Genomic DNA, 19493 nt, shown 5'->3' with positions numbered 1-19493 from the left:
TTACCTTTGGTCCCCACATCCAAATCATTGATACATGTGAACAGCTGGGGCCTGCGTACTGATCCCACCTCACCTGCCAACATTGTGATGATGTGGAGATGCCAGCGTTGGACTGGGGTGGAAGTCTTACAACACCAGGTTAAAGTCCAACATATTTGTTTCGAATCACTAGCTTTCGGAACGCAGCTCCTTCCTCGGGTGAATGAAGAGGTGGGCTCCACCAACACATATAGACAGATTCAATGATGCAAGATGATACTTTGAACGCGAGTCTTTGCAGGTAATTAAGACTTTACTGGTCCAGACTGTGTTTCTGGAGAGAGGAATTGCGAACATTGCGAATGACCCATTGATTCCTACTCTCTGTTTTCTGCCTGTTAATCAAACCTTAACCCATGCCAGCATATTACCTCCTCTCCCATGCGCCTTAAGTTTGCTAACAAACGTCCTGTGGGGGACTTTATCAGAAGCTTTTTGAAATTCCAGGTTTGGTACATCCACAGACTCCCCCCCCCCCCCCCCCCCACCCCCCCTGATTAATTCTGTTAGTAGCATCTTCAAAAGGAAACGCCCAACAGGTTTGTCAAAAAATTAATGCATGTTCTGTCTACAATTTTGTAGCTTGTTTTGCTTGCTACTGCTGTAAGGTAGCTATCTGAGGCAACTTGTATACTTTCATTAAATCCGATTGCTTTATCAGCGGAGGACATTCAGCAGTTTTGTGTTCAAATGCGGGAAAATGTAGTTCGTTCTTCGGGGTCAGCATGACTCTGCTGGCCTAGATTTGTGCATAAAAGTTAAAAAGATAAAAGATAATTCAATACTTCTGATTGAAATCTTTTATTGGAACACACTGCCTTCCTTTTCAGCTCCCTTTCTATATTAACTTTTCACTATCCTCCTGATAGCCATTAACAATCCCGATTGAGTTGTTCATTTCTGATTTCAAAGTAGATCTATATTGTAGATTTGTGATCCTAACTCAACTTGATTTTTTTTTTTGTTGGAATTATTGTTGATTCTGAAACATTCAGTGAAGGTTGTATGTTACCAATTCAACATTTCTTACTTGGGGAATGCTAGTCTGGAATGGGAGGCTACTCCATTGTATAGGGGTGTCTGTGGTTCCTACGACCACAAGCAAGAGTAGTCTGACCACAAAGCCCAAGCAAGTCAATTGGTGCGTTTATATTATATGTTTTTGGGACAAATTAGCCCTTGCACCTAAAGGAGTGATGCGATGATTCCATAAGGAATTGTCCACTGGAAAACCAGGTCTTCTACCAATACAGGGTTAGTTCATAGTCATTACCAAATGCCCTTTTCCAGATTTGTATCCTGTAAACATGAAGCAAACCAAAATTACTAGTTTTGAAAATGATGCTGTAACCCCTCCTATCTTCTTTCCATCCCAATTGCGGCTGCAAAAGTAATGAATGATCCCAGGGACAGTGATTAAATCTAAGGAGGAGTTAGACAGATTTATAATTGGTAATGGGTTGAAGGGTTACGGAGAACGGGCAGGATGGGTGGAGTTGAGGCCATGATGGGATCAGCCATGATCACATTGAGGGTGTTTAGGCTTGGGAGGCTAAATTGCCGACTCCTCCTAGGTCATGTGTTCTCGGGAGGAGAAGCTCTGGCTGATTTTGCAATCCAGCTCTTGTTCTGTAACATTGTAGGTAGCAGATGGTCTGTAACATTGTAGGTAGCTTTGCTAGAATGGCGGAGCAGACTGGATTGGGCCAAATGGCCTAATTCTCCTCCTATATCTTATCTTATGAATTTAAATTGAAATGTGGGGTGCTATTCTGCTCCCCCCACGCCGGGTGGGAGAATCGCCGGGGCGCCGCGTAAATCGCGCCACGCTGCCCCGAACCCTGCACTCGATTCTCCCACCTCCCGGAAACCAGCGGCGCGCGGTTCGCACCAGGCCGCTCGGAGAACCAGCGAGCGGCAGGTTCCCGCCAGCGCCGTACACCCTGGTCGCTGCTGGCGGGAACTCTGCGGGAACGCTGGGGGGGGGGCATATGGGGGAGGGAGGGAGGCTCCTTCACCGTGGTGGCCTCCGATGGGGTCTGGCCCACGATCGGGGCCCATCGATCGGCAGACCGGCCTCTTTTTTTTTTTTTTTTTCCACCCCCTCCGGGCCTACCTCCTTCCGCGCGTGGCCCCAGAACACCGGCGCCATGTTGGTGAGGGGCCGGCATGCGTAAGGCGTTCCCCGCACATGCGCAGGATGGCGCGGCCCAACTGCACATGAGCAGGATTGGGCTGCCCCACCTGCGCATGCGCTTGTTGGCGCGGCGCCCATTTGGCGCTGCGTAAGGATGCTGGAGCGTTGTGAACTGCTCCAGCGCCTTGCTGGCCCCCTGTGGGGGCCAGAATAGGTTGTGCCCGGGCCCTGTTCGCGCCATCGTGAAACGCGACGGTGTTCACGATGGCGCGAACACTTGGCCTCCATATCGGAGAATCGCCCCCGTGATGTTTATTCACGTCTATTTAATAGTATGAAGTAGTGGCATATGCATTTGATACTGTTTATTATTCTTGCGAGGTAATTTGCCTTACGCTTGTTCTTTTTATAGGATAAGTCCCTATCTGTTTTAACATTTTATTTCCGATACTTTCTTGTAGGTGGTATGACACAAAACAAATTTTATTCTTGAAACAATATTCTTGCCTGCTAGTGTAAGCTCCAGGGCAATTTGAAAGTCACTCCCATCTGTAAAACCATCAGAGTTGCCAACTGGAAGGTAGAGCCATGAATTCTTCTCGGAGTATGCTCACCACCTGTGGAGCTGCTCAAGTTCCTCAACATTTTCAATACAGAAGAATTGTTTTGAGATTTTAGTTATCAAACTAGCTAATTGTATTACCCACTGCGCGTCTAGTTCTATAATGGATAACAGCATGTTGTGAATGTCCCCGAACAGGTGCCGGAATGTGGCGACTAGAGGCTTTTCACAGTAACTTCATTTGAAGCCTATTTGTGACTATAAGCGATTTTAATTTTCATGTTTTAGCCTCCAATTGCCTTAAGCCAATCTTTTTTGTGTTCAGAATAAGCGACTGTCTAATGTAATTGGATAGAATCTGTGTTTGGATTCCGTCTGTTCCAATCGAACTGGCTCTAGTGAGGGAAATAACAGATGAGCGAGTGTCTGTAAGTAGAAATTGGATTAGATGAACATTATGATCAAGAATTTCTCATTTACAATCCAGAACAGATTATTTTATTGATGGTGTGAAACTTGCGAATGGATTGCAAACCTGGAGTTACTTTTATCCATAGTCATTCTTAGCTGGAGATTTTCATTTCACAGAAACCTTCTAAAACATAGACTTTTTGAAAACCGAGTGAAGGATTTGCAGAATATCATTTTTTTTTTTTAAACTGTCATTCTGATGTGTTTACCCCTTAATTGCCCTCCTAAGAAAACCCACTTCATTCGCCAGTTTTAATCTTTTCAATGAGAATGAGCTTTTCGTCAGTATCAGCATTGACATTTATTGAATTAATCATAGAATGATCATGGCTGATCTCATTTGCCTATGTGATGCAGGTTTCAGGAAAGCATTATATTCACTCCTGACCGGGGCGGCACCGTAACACAGTGGTTGGCACTGTTGTTTCACAGCTCCAGGGTCGCAGGTTCGATTCCCGGCTTGGGTCACTGTCTGTGCAGAGTCTGCACGTTCTCCCCTGTGTGCGCGTGGGTTTCCTCCGGGTGCTCCGGTTTCCTCCCACAGTCCAAAGATGTGTAGGCTAGGTGGATTGGCCATGCTAAATTGCCCTAAGTGCCCCAGAGCGGTTAGGTGGGGTTACTGGGTTACAGGGATAGGATTTAATTCAGATAAGTTTTTTTTCGGACAGAAACATGAAGTGGGAGAAGAATTCCAAACCATAGAAGGAGATTTTAGGGAAAATAAACCAGAACTTGATCAAAGGTGATGTGTTTTAAGGAATATTCTTCTAAAGCCACAGAGCAGGATAAGTACAGGGTTTCGAGACAGAATTTCAGAGCTTGGTATCAGCAAGGAGAAGGAAATACATAGAGGCTGAAGTCATATAGATGGAAAATATTTGGGGGAAAGAGTTTGTAGTGTTGGAAGGGCGGGAATTTTAAATTTGGATGTCGAGGGACCAGCACCTATTGTAGGTCAGTAAAGATTGAGTCGGACTTGGAACAGAACCTGCCGTAAAGGATGTGCGGATAAGCTGATTATCACACAAGATGGAGGATGGGAGGCCGGACAGAATTATTCAGTAGTCCTAGATTTGTTACAATTTCCTCCAAGACCACTAATGTTGAAAGAGAAATTCAGAATTTGTTATTTACCACAGCACTGAGCACCCGGGTTCGATCCCAGCCCCGGGCTCAATCTCTGTGTGGAGTTTGCACTTTCTCCCCGTGTTTGCTTGGGTCACACCCACACAACCCACAAAATGTGCAGGGTAGGTGAATTGGCCACACTAAATTGCCCCTTAATTGGAACAAAAAGAATTGGGTACTCTAAATTGATTTATTTTTTAGAAATTGTAATTTACTGAGAGAATGTAGCCACAAGATTCCACAGTTTAAACAAATGAGGGTTGCTACACACCAGTCCGACAAAGCAACCCGTGCTGACAAAACACTATTTAGGTTATCATTATACTTTTAAAAAAACAAACCATAAATACAATCACTTATTCTTGAAAACGTAAATCCTCAATTAAACCTTCCCCTTTCCACTTTGACGCCAGCCTCTGTCACTGGCAATGTTTGGCTACTTACCTTGAACTTTTTTGAAGATTCCTTAACTTGCTGGGGCCAGTTCTAAAGCTTTCCATGACTATGTTCTGGGTTTGAGATTCATTGGGCCGTCCTTCGACTTACATCTGTTATGTAATCCCGTTTAAATCTTTTTAACCCCCTCAAGATTGAGTTCCTCAGCTCAAGCATTAGCAGTCCTGCACTCTTGCTTCGTGAATCCACCTCAGAAATACACTTAATTTCTAATAGCCCTTTAACTTCTAATCTAAACTGCTCTACTGTACTTGGTACTCTTCATTTTTCTCTGTCATTATCTGCCTGTCCCTAAACTGAACTTTTTTTTTGTTGCTGTGAGCCAAAAGCAGTTAACCCCCTCCCCGCCTCCGAAGTGCTGTTCCCTGCAACCTCTCCAAGGTAACGTTACATACCTGGGATGTTGCAAACAGAAATTTAACCTAATTGGCTTTTACCTTCAAAACAAACCTTGGCTCTGTGACCTACACAACTAATTTATATCTCTAATGGAGTTAATCACCCTTTTCCCCCCAGACTTGCTGATTCCACCAATAAATTCCTTTTGTTTACAAGGATGCTTTTAGCTTCAATGCCAAACCATTTCATAGAATTTTTTTTTGAGAATGACTCTTGAGTTCTGCATGAATAATTGGTAGGATGATGCAGATCAGCAAAACTGTCTCGAATGCTTCAGCTAAACAAAGGCCTGCTGTTCATAGAATCCCTACAATGCAGAAGGAGGCCATTCAACCCACTGAGTCTGCACCGGCCTTTGGACAGAGCACCCTACTTTAGCCCATGCCTCCACCCTATTCCCGTAACCCTACCTAACCTTTTACACACTAAGGGGCAATTTAGCATAGCCAATCCACCTAAACGGCACATCTTTGGACTGTGGGAGGAAACCGCAGCACCCAGAGGAAACCAAAGCAGACATGAGGAGAAAGTGCAAACTCCACACAGACAGCCACCCGAGGCTGGAATTGAACCCGGGTCCCTGGAGCTGTGAGGCAGCAGTGCTAGCCACTGTGCTTCCCTATATTGTTGTTCTTTAAGGTTTTCCCCTCCTAATTCGGACTTTTTTATGTACACATGGAAAGACCTTTGTGTGTATATGCCTGGGTGGTCTGGCAACCTCTAACCCCCATAGATTCTGTAACCTTGCATCGAAAAGATTAACCTTTCCGAAACTGGAAGTTACCTTTAATATATTAATATAAGCCATAAAACTAATAAACGATGATAGGTTAGCTTTTTAATTGTCTCATTGCGGTTGTGTTATTGGATGTGTTAACACTTTAGCTTGGTCGTCAGCATTCGACAAACGATTTGGGCCATACCCAAGTTTGATTGCAGCAGGAATGGTAATTCAGGTAGCATTTAGCTGAACCATAGTCACGCTGCAACATTCAATTGCCATGTTCCTCCCAAGAAGATACTTAAGTAGCAATAAGCAAAACAGTGTATGAACAAGCATGGAGAACGTTTAACCATATAACAAATTAAAAATAGTATACAACAATTGAAAGATGCAATGACTGATGAATCCAATGGAGGTTAGTGTAAAATAAATGAAGGTGGCTTAATAGGTGTCAAAGATAATCAGATTAAACATTCATTATAAATAATAATCTTCTTTGTCACAAGTAGGCTTACATTAACACTGCAATGAAGTTACGTGAAAATCCCCTAGTCGTCACATTCCGGCACCTGTTCGGGTACATGGAGGGAGAATTCGGAATGACCAAATTACCTCACAGCACGTCTTTCGAGACTTGTGGGAGGAAACCGGAGCACCCGGAGGAAACTCGCGCAGATACAGGGAGAACGTGCAGACTCTGCACAGACGTGACACAAACCGGGAATCGAACCTGGGACCCTGGCGCTGTAGCAACAGTGCTAACCACTGTGCTACCATTCCGCCACATTATTAAATGTTGTCTGTCTCTAGTTGTTTCCACTTTATCCCCCAACTGACTTGAATTTTTAATTTTCATAATCCCTGTGCGCAGTATAGAAAAGTTCAGGAATTCTATCGCAAAATGGCTGAAAAATGTTTTTGTGTAATATTTTGAAATGAGATTCTATACATGTTACACCCAATATTCTCCAAATTAAATTACAGCTGACTAATGTTACTGGTTCTTGCACCTGGAAGTTTAAGGCTGTTCTGATCGTATTGTGGTCAGCTTAAATTTGTATTTTCACATGTGACTGGCTATCAAGTGCATTCAGAAACTACTATTATAAATTTGTTCTTGTGTCTGTAGAGCACATTGCACCAACGGGTGCCTTTATTAATCAACTCCAATGTGCAGATGGAGCTGAATCACACATTATTGCCAGGATTGCCACGACAGTAGATTTGTCCAAGAACCACAATGGGCTAATAATAATAATAATCTTTATTGTCACAAGTAGGCTCACATTAACAATGCAATGAAGTTACTGTGAAAAGCTCCTAGTCGCCACATTCTGGTGTCTGTTCGGGTACACAGAGGGAGAATTCAGAATGCCCAATTCACCTAACTACCTAACAGCACGTCTTTCGGGACTTGTGGGAGGAAATCGGAGCATCCGGAGGAAACCCGCGCAGACACTGGGAGAACGTGCAGACTTCACACGGGCAGTGACCCAAGCAGGAATCGGATCTGGGACCCTGGAGCTGTGAAGCAACAGTGCTGCCCACTGTGCTACCGGACTGCTATTATTCAGTGTTACAGTTATTTTAACGAAGCGAGAAAGGATGTCCAAACAATGGGGTCAAATAGAAATTGTGTGTGGGGCGGTGGGTTGATAATCCCCTCCCATCTGCACTCCTCCCATCGCCAAGAGCTTTATCAGACCTACATAGAAACCATATTTCTGATGCTGAAAGGATTAAGGTAGGATATTTTTGATGTATGTGCAAGTATTGCATTACCTAGAGTATTTCTGTGTATTAGGAAGCTGGATCATAAGCTTTCATGTAGTCTGAATAGGCATGAATCTTGGTTCTGCTGATGTTGTATTCTTCCAGAGAATTCGAACAGGCATGATGGGCTGAATGGCTTCTTTCTATGCTGCAACCTTTCTGATTCTAAGTTTTGATATCTTTTTAGAGGTGTTCAGCCTCAACATTCATTAAAACAAGCTCTTTGGCAAAAAGCAATGACTATGCAAGTCCTGTGTAAAGTAGTATTTCAGTGAGTGATTGTGAAAGAGCATTATGACCTTTATTTGTAGGTTAGTGCCTTCCCCTTCAGGTACTTGGAAATGAAGGAATAAAAACTGAAGACCTGCGAAGAAAACAATTGCCTTGTGTTTAAGAAAAAATAAATAAAGGCATCTTCTGTGCATTGAAAGGACTCTGTCATCTCAACGTTGTGCTGCACACTAATAATCCTGGAAATGTTTTTAAGTGTACACTTGTGGTCTTCTATGCATGGTGTTCAAATGAACGACAGGCGTGGGTTGACTTCTCCTGAACAAAAGGTTTCAAACTGGTGGTGTGTTTTCAGTTTAAAGCTGAAAAGCATAGTCTGACAACTGATGTAATCTTTTCACAGAGGAGTAGTTTTTCTGTTCGAATGTAGTGTGCCATTATTAATACAGATACAGACATGGTGGAGGCTTTGTGGTGCAGGAATAGGATGAGTTAATCACATGTTTTCATCCAAGTTCCTTTGACAATTCTACTGAAGAAACACATTTTATAACGAGGAGAAGTGTTATTGAATGTTTTACATGAATTTACCAGGCCCTGCTTTTGCAGCAGTTACTATTTCCATTAAGGGCAAAGAAAAAAGCAATTAGGTTTGTGGTTTCCTATAGAGAATAATAAAGACCCTTATTCTTCACCTTGTTTTTAGTAGAACCTACCTTTTCAGTCATTTTGCATTGAAAACAGCCACATCCCTTTAACCTTTGAGCAGAAAATTTCCTTTACTAAAGCAAACAAGAATGTTTTCCATCACCTACCAAAATAACTGCCTGGTGTTCTTCCCCTGAGGTATTTTTGTTGGTAATTTGAAGAGCATTTTTATTAATAATTGAGACTTTTTTTGTGTTTGTGTGCAATGCTGACAAATGATCGAGACACCAGCCCAATTTTAGAAATGTTTAGGCGGGTTCTATGTAACTGGGTTGTCTAAACTTGACTTTTTTTTTAACCTGCGAGAACCAGGCCCTCAAGGGGATGGCAGGTATTTCTGGCAGTTTGAGTAGGCCTTTTAATTGCCAATAATTGTTATTGCACACGACAAATCAAAGAGGGGATACTTACATTGTATTTTCCCCTGTTTAATGCTTCTCAATGGTGCAATTCAGGAATCCCTTAATCTTTCAGTTTAGCTCTGCTGTAATGTGTGGATTTAAGCCACACTTGGAAAAACTTGAGCATATGTTCTAGGCAGTATTGAGGAGTTGCTACACCGTCAGAGGTGCCACCTTGGTTCGAATAACCATGAAATGAGAAGATCCCGTGGCATCTTTGGCATGACACTTTTGAAGAAAAGTGGATTTTTTTCCCCAGCATTTTCCACCATTTGCCCCTCAACTAGCATTATTGAATTTGTAGAATCCCGAGAGTGCAGAAGGAGGCCATTCGGCCCATCGAATCGGCATCGACCCTCTGAAAGAGCACCCTACCTAGGCCCACGCCCCCACCCTATCCTCATAACACCATCTAACCTTTTGGAATCTAATGGGCAATTTAGCATGGCTAATCCACCTGACCTGCACATCTTTGGACTGTGGGAGGAAATCAGAGCATCCGGAGGAAACCTAGCGTCCCACACCACCACCTCAATATTTAGTGGCCCCAGTTTATGGTGTGGATGATGGATTGGGACATGAACTTGGCATGTAGATTGTCACAGCCATATTCTAGATCGTATTTGGGCAAGGTACAGGACTGCCTTTACCACCCTTATTACAGCAACTCCATTTGTATAACTGACAACAGAAAAGGAAAGAAGAAATGAGGAAGAGATCATTGTGTTTGTGAGAGAGAGGAAGAGATTTGTTTAGTTTGGAACAATTTCCATTTTCCTTTTAGGAAATTTGAAAGGGCTTTCACCTGTCTGGGGGTTACCACTCAGGTCATCCCTAGGGGCAGTTGAAGCCTAAATCTAGCTCACTGAACTGTCTTACGTGAACCAGCTTTGATTATGTTGGACTTTGGTGTGCCAACCTTCAGTTAGGATACACGCCTGCTGCTGAGTAAATGATTTTTTTTTCTACTCAAGTCATCAAAAATGTCAAAGAAATAAGTTTTATATACTATAAACGATTGCTCTGAGGAACACAATCAGCAGCACTTAAGGACTGAATATGCAAGTGTTCAGTGGTGGTGGTGTTGTTACAACACACTCGGGGAGTCTGGGTTGTTGTGGCAACGTACACTTTTTACTAACATGTGATAGTCTGGAGCTGTGGATAGTGCTGATCGAAGCTTCAATTTCTTTCCATCTCATGGATGACCAGAAATCTCTCCCACTTTTACTGTCTGACGTTTGTGTGCATTGACAGGATTCCAAGTTGCTAATCAACCCATGTGGCTGCTTTATGTCGTGTTGGGTGTTCTGCTATACAGACGAACCAACACGGTTGCAGATGGTACAACTCTGTTTTATTACTATCTGTAAACTTATGACTGTGGTTTGTTCTTTACCCTTTAACCTGTGGACCCAGCCCTTACACTGTCCTAGAGAGGCACTCAGCACATGGTGTATGTCTGAGTGGCTTGCTGTGAGCTCTGTGCCCTGAGCTGTCTCCTGCTGGAATGAGCGGGACCTGTGGTGTTCCCTGTTTTATAGTGCGTGTGCTCTTGCTTGTGATTGGCTGTGATGTTGCATGTGTGTTGATTGGTCCATTGATCTGTCCATCAGTGTGTATGTGTGTTTGCACCATGATATTTGTCTGAATATCATGACATCCCCCCCCTTTTTTACACGAATATGTGCCTATGTGGTAAATAATATAAATGTGTACTGAGTGCAGCTGAATGTGTGTGTGCAATATCTACAACATGTACATGAGGCTAAACTATATACATAGGAAGGTGCCAGGTGCAACATACCAACGAGGTTGTACCATAAACAAAACAAGTGTAATCATCAAACATCAAAACGAACTCCTGTAACGACAAGAAGAGAAACATATTAACATTGTGGCATAACACTTTAGTGAGTCTAATGTTCAAACAGGCTCATAAGTCCAGCCTAGTAGGTGGGCGACGAATTCGGGTTGACCGCCTCAAGGGTGGGTCAGGATCCACCGGCTGAGGAATGAGCCTGGCCACAGGCAACAGAGGAATGGGCATGGTGGCAGGAAGCTCCACAGTCGACATCCGGAACAGCAGGAGGGCGTGGCACCGGTGTATGATCACGTAGGGAGCGCGACCAGCCACCCTCGGGTAGTTGGATGCGGATGTTGTCTCCAGGCGCCAAGGCAGGAAGATCAGTTGGCCGAGTGTCATGTGCCACCTTCTGCTGAGCACGCTGCTGTCGCATCCTTTGCAGTACTGGAGCATGGTCCGGTGTAGGAACAAGAATGGATGGCACAGTGGTCCTGAGGGCGCGACCCATCAACAGCTGGGCTGGTGAGAGGCCAATGGCTAGTGGGGCCGAGCGATAGGCCAGCAGGGCTAAGCAGAAATCCGATCCGGCATCAGCAGCCTTGCAGAGGAGCCGCTTGACGATATGGATGCCCTTTTCCGCCTTGCCATTTGACTGGGGATGCAAAGGGCTGGACGTCACGTGTGTGAAGCCATACGAAGCAGTAAAAGAAGACCATTCTTGGCTTGCAAAACAGGGCCCATTGTCCGACATGACAGTAAGCGGAATGCCATGGCGAGCGAAGGTTTCTTTGCATGCCCTGATGACAGCGGACGATGTCAAATCGTGCAGGCGTATGACCTCTGGATAATTCGAAAAGTAATCTATAATGATGACGTAGTCCCTGCCGAGCACATGAAAAAGGTCCACACCCACCTTTGCCCAGGGGGACGTTACCAACTCATGGGGCTGAAGCGTCTCAGGGGGTTGCGCCGGCTGAAACCTTTGCCAACATGGTGCTCAACTGCCCCACCTGCCAATGTCGTCGTTGTTGCCCGGCCAGTATACAGCTTCTCGGGCCCTCCGCCTGCACTTCTCAACCCCGAGATGGCCTTCGTGTAATTGTTCGAGGACCAGCCGGTGCATGCTGTGTGGAATCATAATCCGGTCCAACTTTAGGAGGACACCATCAATGACGGCCAAGTCGTCCCGGACATTGTAGAACTGCGAGCAATGTCCTTTGAGCCACCCTCCCGTCATGTGGCGCATCACATGTTGTAGAAGGGGGTCAGCCGCAGTCTCCCGGCGAATGCGGGCCAGACTTGCATCAGTAGCTGGCAGATTGGCCGATGTGAAGGCCACATGCGCTTCGACCTGACATACGAACCCCTCCGAATCGGGCGGTGTACTCACTGCTCTGGACAGGGCATCCGCGATGATGAGGTCCTTTCCCGGGGTGTAGACCAGTTGGAAGTCATACCTCCGGAGCTTGAGCAGAATGTGCTGGAGGCGAGGGATCATCTCATTCAGGTGGTCTTGTATGATGCTGACCAGGGGGCGATGGTCGGTTTCCACGGTGAACTGGGGGAGACGATACACGTAATCGTGGAACTTATCAATGCCGGTTAACAAACTCAGGCACTCCTTCTCGATCTGCGCATAGCGCTGTTCTGTGGGGGTCATGGCCCGCGAGGCATAGGCGACCGGGGCCCATGATGCAGTGTTGTCCCGTTGCAGGAGTACCGCCCAATGGCGGACTGGCTGGCATCAGTCGAGATCTTCGTATCTCGAGATGTGTCAAAGAATGCCAATACCGGGGCTGTGGTGAGCTTAATCTTGAACTCCTCCCATTCCTTCTGGTGTGCGGGCAGCCACTGGAACTCCGAGGTCTTCTTGACCAGGTGGCGAAGAGCCGTTGTGTGAGAAGCCAGGTTGGGAATGAACTTCCCCAGGAAGTTGACCATCCCGAGAAAACGTAGCACTGCCACCTTGTCCGGCTGCGGCATGGCTGTAATGGCGCTCACTTTGTCAGCATCCGGACGCACCCCTGACCGGGATATGTGGTCCCCCAGAAACTTTAGCTCAGTTTGGCCGAAAGAACACTTGGCTCGGTTGAGGTGCAGGCCATGTTCCCGTATCCGCGCAAAGACACGCTGGAGACGACTGCTGTGCTCCTGTGGTGTGGTGGACCAGATGATGACATCGTCAACATAGACGCGCACCCCTTCGATGCCCTCCATCATCTGTTCCATGATTCTGTGAAATACCTCGGATGCCGAGATTATGCCAAACGGCATTCTATTGTAGCAGTATCTGCCAAAGGGAGTGTTGGAAGGTGCACAGCTTCCTGCTGGACTGATCCAGTTGAATCTGCCAAAAATCCTTGAGGCATCAAGCTTTGAAAAAATGTTAGCCCGGGCCATTTCGCTCGTGATCTCTTCCCGTTTGGGTATGGGGTAGTGTTCCCTCATGATGTTGTTCAGGTCTTTCGGGTCGATGCAGATCCTGAGTTCGCCAGAGGGCTTTTTAACGCACACCATGGAGCTGACCCATGGGGTGGGCTCCGTGACCCGGGATAGCACCCCTTGATCCTGGACATCTTGCAGCTGCTGCTTGAGGCGGTCCTTGAGTGGTGCTGGGACTCTACGAGGTGCGTGAATGACCGGGGTGGCGTCCGGTTTGAGCCGTATTCTGTAAGTGTAGGGCAGTGTGCCCATGCCCTCGAAAGCCTCCTGGTTGTGGGCGTGGAGCGAGTGAAGCTGTGCCCTAAATTCTGCATCCAGGAAGTTGGACGTGCCTTCTGGAGACAGTGTGTACCCGCTGAACGAGGTGGAGAACCTTGCACGCCACTGCGCCTAGCAGGGAGTCCTTCGATGATCCAACTATCTCAAAGGACAGTGGGCTGTGTATGCATTGTTTGTGACCTCGAGCTGGCAGGATCCCATGGCTGGGATAACATTTCCGCTGTAATCGACCATCTGACAGCGGGATGGCCGAATCGGTGGTCTGACCTTCAAGGCGTAGAAGGCTGACCATGCTATAAGGTTGACGGAGGCACCAGTATCTAAACGTAATGTGATTGGTGATCGGTTGACTGTTAGGGTGGCACACCATTCAACACCCGGATTAACGCTGTTCACTGGCATCGGCTGCTGGGTCCTGCTTGGGGGCATCCGGTTTCTGTCAATGACCGCGACGCGGCAGGCTTCCCGGTCGTCAGTATCACCGGTCTGTACTTCGTCAGGGTATGACTCGGTGTATGGAGGCTGAATGGCCCGCACGTCCCTACGAGGCTGTCTGAATTGGGGAGCATTGCAGGTTGAGCTGCTCGACAGCAGGCAGCGTAGTGGCCCATCTTGTCACAGCGGCGGCATTGTCGATGCTTTGCTGGACATTGCCGCTTTAAATGTACGGATCCACAGTTGCCGCACGTCGTGACGTCATGGCGTTCATTGCGCCATCGCGCATGAGCAGTTTGGTCCTGCGTAGAGCGCGCCTGCGCGTCGCGTCCCTCTGCGGCGACGTCTTTTTTTGGCGCGTACAAGCTCGGGAGGCCGCGGAAAGCGCGCAAAATGGCCACCCTCGTCCGGGCCGCGGACCGGGAGGAACTCAATCGACTGGATCCGCTCGGCCTCATAGGACTCCTGCCGTGCCGATTCGGCCGCCTGGAATTGGGAGTACCGGCTGGTCGCGTTTTCATGGAGGACGCAGGCTTCGATGGCGGTGGCTAAGGTGAGGCTTTTAATTTTGAGGAGCTGCTGGCGTAGGGTGCCTGAGGTGACCCCAAAAACTATCTGGTCCCGAAGCATGGAATCGCAGGTGGCCTCATAACCGCAGGACTGCGCGAGGGTACGGAGGTGTGTCAGGAAAGATTGAAAAGGACCATCCTTACTCTGCAGGCGCTGCTGGAAGAGGTACTTCTCGAAGCTCTCGTTCACCTCGACGCTGAAGTGCTGCTCGAGTTTAAGAAGGACCGTCTTGTACTTCGTCTTGTCCTCACCGTCCGCGAACACCAGGGACTGGTAGATGTGGATGGCGTGTTGCCCTGCCGTGGAGAGGAGGAGGGCGATTTTTCTGGTGTCCGAAGCATCCTCCCTTTCTGTGGCTTCTAGGAAGAGCTGGAAGCGCTGTTTAAACAGCTTGCAGTTGTCGCCGAGGTTTCCAGCGATTTGGAGCGGCTGCGGCAGGCTGATGGTGTCCATGGCGCAGGATGGCGGATTCCTGAAGATGTGGAGGTGGGTCTCACAGTTGCTGGGTTCCAATCCTGGTACTATGTCGTGTTGGGTGTTCCGCTATACAGTGAACCAACACAGTTGCAGATGGTACAACTCTGTTTTATTACTATCAATAACAACATCTGTAAACTTATGACTGTGGTGTGTTCTTTACCCTTTAACCTGTGGACCCAGCCCTTACACTATCCTAGAGAGGCACTCCGCACATGGTGTATGTCTGAGTGGCACGCTGTGAGCTCTGTGCCCTGAGCTGTCTCCTGCTGGAATGAGCGGGAACTGTGGTGTTCCCCGTTTTATAGTGCGTGTGCTCTTGCTTGTGATTGGCTGTGATGTTGCGTGTGTGTTGATTGGTCCGTTGATCTGTGTGTATGTGTGTTTGCACCATGATATTTGTCTGAATATCATGACACTTTATGAATGCACTTTCCATAGCCATCAAGTCCTGGGGTGTGCTTGAACCCTGAACCCTGGCTCAGGCAGGGACATCACCCACTGCACCACAAGACCTCCCATTAAGTATTTAACATATGGGGCTAATTGACAGAATGACGGTTTATAAAAACAGTTCATCCAACTCAAAATAATTTAGCAGTTAACTGCTTGATTATTACAGACAACTGAGATTTGTATCTGCGATAATAATCTTTTATTGTCACAAGTAGGCTTACATTAACACTGCAATGAAGTTACTGTAAAAAGCGTCAAGTCGCTGCACTGCGGCGCCTGTTCGGGTACACAGAGGGAGAATTTAGAATGTCCAAATTACCTAACAGCACGGCTTTCGGGACTTGTGGGCGGAAACCGGAACACCTGGAGGAAACCCACGAAGACACTGGGAGAATGTGCAGACTCGCAGACAGTGAATCAAGCCGGGAATTGAACCTGGGACCCTGGCGCTGTGAAGCAACAGTGCTAACCGCTGTGCATCCGTGCCCTGATATAAATAAAGAAACAAATTCCCTTGAGCTAACAAACTATTTTAAATTTAGAGTGCCCAATTCATTTTTTCCAATTGAGGGGCAATTTAGCGTGGCCAATCCACCTACCCTGCACATCTTTTGCGTTGTGTGGGCAAAATCCAGGAAAACACTGGGAGAATGTGCAAACTCCACACGGACAGTGACCCAGAGCAGGGATCGAACCCAGGTGCTCAGTGCTGTGAGGCAGCAGTGCTAACCACTGCACCATCATGCTGCCTTTGAGTTAAACTTTTTAAAAAATATATTTTTATTGGCTTGTCTCATTTATAAACAGTTGTTAGTTATATACATTACATATTTCTTGCCCGCACTAATTTGCTTTAGTTTACAGAGAGGTTTGGTTTGTCCTTCATTTGACTAACTGTACATATTTTGCTGCCCTCTGGATCGGTCTATGATATCCCCCCTTCCTCCTTCCCTCCCTCCCTCCCCAGGGTTGCGCAGTCCTTTGGTTCTTCATCTTTTTTTTTTTTCCCCCCCCTGGCTTACTACCTGTTGCTGGCCTCGAAGAGGTTTTTTGAGCTAACAAACCTAATAGTATAAGAAAGATAGTCCATTTTGCAGTCTATTAATTTGATTCATTTCATGTGAAATCAAGAAAGAGGTGAAGACACTGGATACAGCAATGGCTATGGGTCCTGACAACATTCTGGCGCTAGTCGCTAAGATCTTGCTCCAGAATTAGTCGTACCCCTAGCCAAGCTGTTCCAGTACAGCCACAACACCAGATGGAAAATTGCCCAGGTATGTCCTGTTCACAAAATGCAGGACAAATCCAACCCGACCAATTGCAATCCATCAGACTACTCTCAATCATCAGCAAAGAGGTGGAAGATGTTGTCATCGTCAGTGTTATTAAGTGGTGCTTAATCAGCAACAATCTGTTCACCTTCCTCTGAGAGGATGGTGCTAGTCTCCTGATAAGTCACAGTGAAAACTTCTGCTTGTGGAGGCAATATCCATTCCTCCTGGATCCTCTCCACCTGGGTAAATCCATCTTTCACACTGATAATTATATCTGGACTAGCTGCTTTAAATCTCACCTTCTTTCATCTCCGGGGAACGTCCAGATGACGATTTGGTTGTAACTGGCTGGTGTAACCTTCCTCATTCTCTTGTCAGAGAAGCATTTTCTGATTATTTTTTTGCAGTGTGCATTGTACTGGATACGGCAAAGGCTGCAGACCCTGACGACAGCTTGGCTGTTTATTTGTACTGCAGCGCCAGCTGTAGCCTCAGTCAAGCTGTCATAGTACAGCTACCTTGCAATGTGGAAAATGACCCAAAACTGGACAAATCAAACCTGTACCATTCCAGCCCCATCAGATTTTTCTTGATTGTCGGTAAAGTGATGGAAGATGTCGTCGACAGTGCTGTCAAGCGGCAATTGCTCACCGATGTTCAGCTTGAGTTCCGTCTGGACTACTTGGCTTCACACCTGCTTCAAACATGGATCAAAGCACTGAATTCCACAGAGATGAGGTGAGAGTGACTGCCTCTGACATCAAGGCTGCACTTCACTGTATGTGGCATCAATAAGCCAGAATAAACTTGAAGCCAATGGGAACAGAGAAAAGTTCTCTACTGGTTGGAATCATACCAAGCATGAAAAGGAAGACGGTTGTGTTTGTTGGAGGCCAATCACTTCAGACCCAGAACATTGCAGCCGGAGCTACTCTGAGGGATGTCCTAGCTTCATCAATGACCTTCCATCATAAGGACTGAAATGGAAATATTCGCTGATGATTTTACAATGTTCTCTGAAGTAATCCCTGACCATGCAGCAAGACCCCGACGACATTCAAGGTTTGACTGAGGTGTGGTATGAAGTTACTTGCTGCATAGTTACTGACTGACACCAAAGACCAATCTAACCATCCCATAGAGACTGCAACAGTTCCAAGAAGGCAGTTCACTACTGCCATCTCCTTGAGGGAGGTTCGGGATGGACAATAAATTCTGGCACTGCCAGTGACGCTCACATCCCAGGAATACATAAAAATGATTGTGTGTATATATACTAGACAAAAACTCCTACGCTCTGGAACACAAAAACTACTATACGAACTGGAACTAAACTAGGACTGAAAATTGAGCTTGCGCATCAAAAACGTTACCCCACCCTTACTGTGTTAGTACCCTTGATGATGTCCAAATCAATGGTGTGTGGGGAGACACGCAAGGTTGCTCTTTTACTGTCTAGTTTTTCCGATCTTAGCTGACAAAGGGGTTATGCACCGATTCCGATAAACGCCTTGGTGTTTTCCTCCTGACCAGGCTGCCTGTAGACCTGTGGTTTTAAGGCTTGGTTTCTTTTCCTGGTGAGGAAAACTTTACTTGTGGAAGCACTCATGGTTAAGTTAGCATTTCCGAGTATTCAGTTTCAAGGACGCGCTTCTCTTGCACGATCCAAACCACAAGTACAAGCGACTTTGGATGTCGGAATAATTTATGGTGCTGGTGACAAATATTTTACTGCGCTCAGCCTGCTGAGTTAACCTGGCTTTAAAAGGAGAAAGACAAGCTTAAATTTACACAGCACCTTTGACATCCGAACACCCCAAAATTATTTGCACCGATGGAATACGTCTTGAAGCTGATCACTGCAGTGATGGAGGGGAACTCAGCAGTACATTTTCCCACAGCCAGTTCTCACAAACAGCAATGACCTAATTGACCGTGTCATCTCTTTTTTTTCGTGATATTGGCTGGGGAAAGAATGTTGGCCAAGAGAACTGCCTTGCAGTACGTGATATGGAGAGCCGGTGCAGACAACTTGGGCCGAATGGACTCCTTCTGCGCTGCAAAAATTCTGTGGGATCTTTTACTTGAGAGGCCAGGTGGGACCTCAGTTTAGCACCTCCTCAGAAAATCGGTGGCTGCAACTGTGCAGCACATTCTTTGTGCTATAGTTGAGTTGAAAGTAAGTGCACAAGACCCTGAAATCTTCTTTAAATCTATGTGTCTCTGCATTGTTTGCTTTCCATCCATTTAAATTTAATAGTTAGAATGTGGACCACCACTTGATTTCCTGATCAATATTCAGGGAGAGATCTATTGCTTACCAGGAACCCTTCAATTGGAGAATTATCTGACGCAATGAAATGACATCATTCACAGAACCATAGAAATGTTTTGGTGCAGAACGAGGCCATTCAGCCCATCCTTTCTGTGCCAGCCAAAAGGAGGAAAAAGAAACTAGCTGCTTATTTTAATCCCTCTTTCCAGCACCTAATAATAATCTTTTTTAGTGTCACCAGTAGGCTTACATTAACACTGCAATGAAGTTACTGTGAAAAGCCCCTAGTTTCTCTACTCCGGCACCTGTTTGGGTACACTGAGGGAGAATTCAGAATGTCTGATTCACCTAACGAGCACGTCTTTCGGGGCTTTATGGGAGGAAACCGGACAAACCCATCCAGGCGCAGAGAGAACATGCAGACTCCGCACAGACGGTGACCCAAG

At 46.3% G+C, this 19493-nt stretch overlaps 1 protein-coding gene across 2 annotated transcripts in view; it reads left to right on the top strand.

Annotated features, from left to right (window-relative positions):
- Nucleotides 1–19493, top strand: part of traf3 (TNF receptor-associated factor 3) — a 99123-nt gene that overhangs the window by 27669 nt on the left and 51961 nt on the right. The window lies entirely within an intron of this gene.

The sequence above is a fragment of the Scyliorhinus torazame genome, chromosome 2 (assembly GCF_047496885.1).
Source record: "Scyliorhinus torazame isolate Kashiwa2021f chromosome 2, sScyTor2.1, whole genome shotgun sequence".
Taxonomy (NCBI): Eukaryota; Metazoa; Chordata; class Chondrichthyes; order Carcharhiniformes; family Scyliorhinidae; genus Scyliorhinus; species Scyliorhinus torazame.
Note: the sequence above shows the minus strand (reverse complement) of the source record. Positions and strands in the feature narration are given on the sequence as shown.